The sequence below is a fragment of the Lepeophtheirus salmonis genome, chromosome 13 (genome assembly GCF_016086655.4).
Source record: "Lepeophtheirus salmonis chromosome 13, UVic_Lsal_1.4, whole genome shotgun sequence".
NCBI lineage: Eukaryota > Metazoa > Arthropoda > Copepoda > Siphonostomatoida > Caligidae > Lepeophtheirus > Lepeophtheirus salmonis.
Window position 1 is genome coordinate 12,347,219 of NC_052143.2, and position 8,202 is coordinate 12,355,420.

Below are 8,202 nucleotides of genomic sequence, written 5' to 3' on the forward strand. Positions count from 1 at the left end.
AGTAATTCATAAAACATAACTAGAGTTTTCCTTAAACACAATCAAACAAACATAGGTTGCTCCAGGAAACTCCGGGTGAGATTGTAAATATACAATATTGTGAAATTAAAGAAATACATTTTATATTTTGAGGAGAAAATATTAATTTTAAGATAATCTTACTTGGATATATTCGTGAAAGACACAAAGTTAATTTATGTTTCCTCTATCAGGCGGTGAATCTATTATTAAATATTCATTTGTAGGTTTATTATATGAACTTTTTTTTTTTCCAATGCATCTACATCATTGGCATTGTTGCTTAAATAATTAAATACATTACCTCAAACAAATCTTCATACCCTGTACACTGTACAGGATGAGGACCCAAAACTTGCAGGCGCATCACTAAATTATGAAAAACTGGATTTTTATGGAGTCCAGAAAAGACAACTCATTGCCAATTTTTGATAAGCTTCTATATTATATTTAGCTATATTTTTTATTCAATACATCCTCCTTCACACACAATAACAGCTTCAATATGACGGGAAATAGGTTGGCATCTCTACACGATTTACACTGTCATGATGACACCTCCTAGAGAACCTAATTTTGTAAAAAAGCTGCGCAAAATATGATCCTCTAAGACAACTTAAACAGCAAAGTCTATGGGTGAGGTCAAAGCTGAATTCTGGCCGCATGGATGCAGGCCAGAATTCAGCCAAATTGTTCCTGCAGAAGTTTTCATTATTATTGGGTGTATTGGAGGGGGCATTCCTTAATGCACTTCTTGAAGCCAACAGTCTTTGCATCCTTCTCGGCACTGACATCCGCATGAAGGAGATTGCCTTTTTTTTATTGTTTCTTTTATTGTTTTTACAAATGGGACATGGGATAAAATCAAAACTTGTCTATTATTGTATCAGCTGTCGTTTTCTTGCCTAATCAAGCTTCATGAATAAAAATAATGGGTATAAAATTGTAATTAAATGTTCCTTTCTATTCAACATTTTAATGAATGAAATACATTAAATTAAACTAATACGATTTGTAATATAATTAAATGCAAGATTTCTCTTAAATTTATTCCAGGAACGAATGTATAAATTATTCATATAATGGTAGGTGTGTCAGAAGTGGAGGGACATTTGCCCCAACCTCTCAATAAATTTGATAAAACTCTCTTTTTTTTCCTAAATGAAAAAAAAAAAAAAAATATTGGGTTCCCAGTGCCTTGATGTTGAAAAGCTTTTGACGGGCCTGTTTGTGTATAATACGCTTAACTTTTACTTTAGCTTATTTTAAAAAGTACCTTATGATAAATTAAATTGACGTATAGTTGGACAAAACTGTTGCATTAGCTAGTAAAGATGTTTTCCCTTTTGTTTTATTGTAGAATTTGAACTCGGAGTGAACAGATATTTTAACATCCTACTTAACAAAAGGTTATTTTCAACTTTGTACATATATATGTACGTAAACGTCCATACACATTACTTAATGACTCTATTTTTTCATGAGAAAAAACATTAAAATCATTTTTATACGTGTTCAACAAGAAGAAATAACAAGAGAGGGGAAGAAATGAATAAATATTGAAATGGTTGTAGTAACCATTCACTAAAAGCAAATGATTTTTGTTATTCATTACTTTTAAGTAACTAATTACTTATGTAAGTACATTGTACATACATAGGTAAGAAAGTAATTCATTCTGTTATTGTATTACGAAACACAGAGAAGATTGATTCTATGTCTTCATTTTCACACATTCAATTAAATATAAAAATAAAAAGGGAAAAAAAAACTATATTTCTCATAGACCCCACGGAAAACAATCCACAATTCAATTCAACCCCCTCCTTTTATTTATCTTCTCCTTTCTACGTATATGTATGTATGTAGTGAGACTTGTAATATTATGGGAAGAAAATTCATTCCAAAAATGATTAATGTAAGAACTTTTCTCTGTCGTAGTTAGTTAGAAGAAAAGGAATTAAATATGCGTGAAATTTAAATTGGCAGTTCTGTTTCATTTTGATCCCTCATATATAAATTACGGCTCTTGTTTTTTTATACAGTTTTCAATAATGTACATATAATAAATATGGAATGTAGTTAGTGAAAAGGTTAAGGAATAGTGAGAGAGTTCTCAATTAAGCAGTATTTAATTCCACTCAAAGATAGCCATATAAAATATCTACCAATAAAACCAACTACAGCTATATTTTTATGGTCATGTAAGGAACTTTTAAGTTTTGCATACAATCAATGGAAAATCTTTTACATATATTTTTTTAAGGCAAAATAATAAATAACTGACCTTTTGTAAAGTTACAATTCAGTCGTTTTTATTGGTAACTTATGTACATCTATTGAGTGAAAATCATGAAATAATAAGTGTTTTTATGTTACGTCTTTACATTTGACATCCATCATTTTGCTGGCCTAAGCAACCAAATTCTATATGAATGAAATCCCTTTTATCATTAAGATGAAATAAAATGTTGAACTACTACGTTGTATTTAGACGTCAAAATGAGAGTGATAAATAAAATGATTTAAACCTTTACTCTAGGGGGCGTAACAAAAAAATAAACTCATAAAAATGATTTTTTGATTGTTTATGTGATTTTTTTTTTTTTTTTTTTTTTTTTTTTTTTGGAAAGCAAGGAAAATTAATTGAAGATTAACCACAAGTAGATATTTTCTTAAAACAAAAACATCCCTTTGTCAAAAATGTTCGAAGAACGTGACAAAAGAATTTGTATTGAAACATAAATCCACATGCAACTACTCTGTTGGAGATCGCAAGGACGGTAATAACAATTAGGGCAACCATTTGCAATGTAAAAATGAGGGTAAAAGCTGAAAAAGGCAGTCTCAATTGGACCCTAATATTATAAGGGAGGCTGTTAGAGTTGCCCAATTGAAGAGTTTATATATTGGAAGGTCTTACATTAGGATATTGTCTCAGTTTATGTTTGAAAAGGGATCCAGTACTTCTTGGAGGACAATGTACATTTTTGAAGCGCTAAAACTTGAAAAAAGTAAACTTCGCCATCCAAACATTGATACCCTAAAGAGCACTATCAAAATATTAATAAAACTATAAACTTCCAAAAGACTGTCCGTGCAGCCAATGGGGGTTATACTGACTAATATTTAAAATATATTTTTTATAAAAATTATCAATTTTAATTTATTTATTTTCTACAGGTTGTAGTTCTTAAAAGATGGAGTTTATTTTTTTATATTACACAAGTATATCAAAAATATATTTTTCTAAGGTCTGGTTTTATACATTAAAATTGTTTAGTTGCATCATTTTACATTCTTATTTACTTAACAGAAAATATTTTATGTCATCTAATTATCCTACTTATATTGTCCCTAATCGATCCAAAACAAAATTAATTTTAAAGATCAAGCCATTTCATAGTGATTTTAAATAGATATATTTTTGTATTAATTTGATTTAATTATAATATAAATTTAGTAGTATTTAATGCCAGTGTTAATTTTTATTTTATTTAATTTTAAAGTACTCTTGAAATTCTGTAAAATACTAAAATTAAAAAAATACTTTATTTAAAATATAAAGTATTTCAAAGGTACTCCAAACTTATAAGCAATGTAAGTATCTCCGATTAATTATGGATGGATACTAACCTTATTACTCTACTGATTTACACAAAAAAAAGTTATGTTAAATTCTAATTTTCAAATAGCCTTATTATTATTATTCGTTATATTGTTTTAAAGTTTATCAAAATTAAAAAAACAACAACAACATAAATAATTTATATTAATATGTAAATCAATTTCTTGCTATACCCCTCGAATTCCAGTTATGCGTTTAAGTGTAACTCAGTTTTTGAAGAGTCTTGTTAGAGCCTTAAAATACGTTTGATTTTCGAATTTTCTATTAAAGCAATGAGTCCATCCTCCTAAAATATTCAAAAAGTTTTTTCCAATTTAGTAAAGAAAGGAACGTTTTCAGTTATATACATATATTTATTATGTAGATATATTAGACAAACCTATCTCTTGTATGTAGTAAAGAGTTTAGAAAAGAAATATAAAGAAACTTAAATTGATACAATTAAGAAAAGTTTTCATTCCTTTCATTTGAAATATCCCCTAAGACCCAAAAAATAAAATAAGATATGTAAAAATCATTATATTCTTTTTTCTCATTTGCCTTGAAACTGAATATTAATTCAAATAGAAATAAATCTCATTTTAATTGAAAATTAATCCATTCTGTCATTTTTTTCCCTTTCTACATAAAAAGAGGGTAATAAATTATCAATCATTTAGGTAAATGTATGTACACGTCAAACCCAGCAGTCCGTAGGGAGGGAAATCCATTTTGACATCTTATGAATGAACTTTTTATAATATCTTCTGAAGAGAGTTAATGAAAAAAAGTACTCATATCTTGATAAAAACATTAAGTATATGAGAAAAATAAATGTGCAGGGCAAGAAACCCATTTAACAGAGTCATAACCACTGGGTAGGGGGGGGGGCAGTGCCCCAATAACTTTTTAATTAGTAATATTTATTGGCTTATTAATAGCAAGTCATCCATAGTCACTCCAATCAGGTTCTCTCATAAGAAAATTGTGATTAAGGCACTGCTTGGTATCGTAACTTTCGGATTAAAAAAAGAATATAGATCCAGGAAAATTCCTTAGACCTAGAAATATGTATTAAAAGAGGATACAAATATATGAAATAAATTGTTAGAAGAGTCTTTAAGAAGTAATCATAGAGTACATTATATATCTACTCATTATTTGATGGAACGATCGAGTTCTACTTACTCTAAAGTGTTCTCTATTTTGATGTCCAATAATGCCCTGTCGGTTAATGAGTGGTCAGAATTTTCTGATGTCATAGCTTTTGTTCATTTATAAGACAAAAAACTAAGTGTTTTATTTTTAATTTCGGTAATAATCAAAGATTTTTTTTATATTTTAAATCGATAATTTTGAGTTGTGGGTTAGTAATTGAGATTTCTTAAATTTACTGATTGATTGATTGTTGATGTTTATGGATTTTGCCAAAAAATTTATAAAATCAACTTTGTAATTGATTAAAAAAACAAAAAACAATGATGCAATACTTTTGCAACGCAGGAAGGTAATAATCTTTTTTATCTTTAATGACCCATTGATTATATATTTGTAATTGCATTCATGAACCTTTTGAGCCCAAGCTTGGCAGGTTGCTCAAATCAAGGATTCCAAAACTCATGTATCCAATATGATACGTAAGACGTTGTTTGGCTAATCAGAATTGATTTTTGGGGAGGGGTTAATATTAGATAAAAATTATAACTTTGTGATTCTTTTTTTTGTTTTGTTTTTTCATATGAATTTGGGATTTTGTTTTATTTTATTTTACAAAATCTTTGATTTTGTATTTCTATATTTTAATCTTTTACATAAATTTTAAGTCAATTTTCAATATCTTTTATTTTATCTTACAAATTAGCTCAACATTTCAATTAATTTATAAAAAAGTCCTCAAACGCTCCAAGCAGCCTAGTGAAAATTGCAAGTGGAAGATTCCCCTAGAGAAAATTTGCCATTTAGGAAAATTGCCCGATTTTGTTTAAACTTCCTGATGAATAATAATGCATTAGATATTTGTCATTAAATTTTATAAATTCAATCACTACGAAGTGGTGGATCGAGAGGATTGGTAAGAGGGGGGGGGGATTAATAGCTTAGTGCCTCTAAAAATATGGTCTAATACCTCCGCCATCGGATTGGTACAGGAGTAGTGTGAGATTTCTAAAAACCACCACCAATTCATCCAAAACATATATAGAACCCATCTAATACCAAAAAATTATTCTAAACCCTCGGGAAACGAAGTGTACTTTGGGTACCCATGGATCCTTAAAAACCACCACCAAAGCATACATCCAAGGAACTCCTGTAATACCAAACAAATAGTTTAAGCCCTATGTTTGAAAATTGAAAATAATATTTACCTGTGTTTTTACGCCATTTAACTCTTTTTTCTTATGGATACTTTACATTTTTTGTATTTTAATAGTCAAATCAATAAATAATTGTTTTTCTTTAAGTTTGTAATGTGTACACTCAATTTTAAATTACTTTTTGGAAGGTTAGTGTAAATAACTGATTTCTGTTTGAAATAATGTATCTAATCCTGTGAGTAAATGGTTATTAAAATAAAATTTTGTTTTAACAAATATCTATATTTGATAAATTCCTACATAAAATAATACAATAAATTTCTTACAATATTTTTTAAAGATGGGAAATAGACAAATCTTTTCAGGATAAAATTTTATCATCATTTTCTTGATATTTTCTAACAATATTGAGAATGCGCTTATTAATTTCTTTATAGGTATTTTTTATTTTGTTGAAAAATATCAGCTCTATTGTATTAAATAAGCTTATATCCTGACATAAATTCTTCTTTTTTAAATGTTTTAATAAATGCCCAAGATGAGGATGCGAAGTCGTAACACACATACTAATTGCATTATGGAATCCCTTCACCCGATTGTTCGTCCTGGGCTGACCATTTTTTGTTAGATCAAACACATTCTATAATTTGATGGGGTATCTTGGTGCATCTCTTCGCATGTTGTGTCTTATTCCTCTTAATTTTTCAATGTACATCAATTTGATGAATGCAATAAATTCAATGGGGGTTGTTTCATCTTCAGTTAGTTCTTCCAATGTATCGATCACATTATTTGGTGATAGAAATTCAAATGAAGAAAATTGTCTCATTTTTAAACTGAAGTCACTTTCTCTGTGATAACGTTGTTTATAGCCAAGATGGACATTTTTTTTTTTTTTTTTTGTATTAATTTTGAGAGAAATGAAAAAAAAAACATTCAATTTACAATTAGAGAAAATAGTCTGAAGTGTATTTATTGATAGGGGCCATTTCAAAATCAGCTAAAACAGAGTCAGGAGATTCTGAAATCATTTCCATTAATTTTGATTATATATTAATTATATCTCTTTTGTATTACTGGGTAGGAGTGCAAATATTCATGGGATGGAAATATTTTGAACAATTGCGTGAATTATAACGAATTGATGGTATATGTCTGGTGCGATTTTAAAAGTCCCATATATTGCCCTTTTTTAAACATTGCAAGGTCTTCCAATCCTGGATATGTACCAAATATAGGAATCCGATTTTGTTCATTTTCAGTTACTGAGACAATATCATAACCATCGGATGGATTGAACAAAATATAGAATACCTTCCTCGCTCCAGGAAAGGACCTCACGGTTTTAATCAATAAAAAAACTGCAAAATGATTATATTGAATATAATATATATATGTTCTAAAAAATATCAGCAATATGTGCCTGCTGAGGTAATATACAGAAGTATGAATTGAACAAATTTTAATTATAAGATTATAATTTTTTTTAGCGGATCTGAGACATTCACATTGTTGATTCGGCCACTAACCCTTGCTTTTTAACACAACTAAGACTTCAATGCCCAACCCGAGGCCTTCAAGCTATTTTTTGGTATTAAAGGGGTTCCTTTGATGTATGTGACGCTTTGGCGATGGTTTTTAAGGATCCAGGGGTACCCCCAAGTATCTCGCTGAACCTGAAGGCTTAAAAATATTTTTTTTAATATTAAAGGGGTGGTTTCTTAGATGTATAAGATATTTTGCCGGTGGTGTTTAACGATCCCACACTACTCCCCCCGAGTCCAGTGTGGAGAATATTCAACCGTATTTTTTTTTAAACCCTATCCCCCTCCTCCTTCTATATTGCAATGATATTACTCATACTTGGAGGTGGTACTCCCCTGGGAAATGGAATAGACTAATATGTTTAGATATTTGTCATACATATTAAGCGAATTTATAATGTATTTTTATTCAATTTGAAGTTTCAACAAAATACGGGCAATTTTATATAGGGCAGTTTTCTGCGCACGGAAATGAGGGTATGTCCAGGAAAATCAAAACGGTTGGTCATTCTACTTTAGAATATATAAACACGTCATAAAAATACAGGCTAAATTCTTTTTTTGGCTGGAAAAGAGTGTTGCAGTCTGCAGAGCCTTTAGGACAATGTCTTCCTTTTCATGGATAATTTTAAAATTTCAAAAAGACACTTAATTCACTCATTGAAATTTTATTTTGAATATCACACAACTTCTTACATATCTTTTCTTTCCAAGCTAT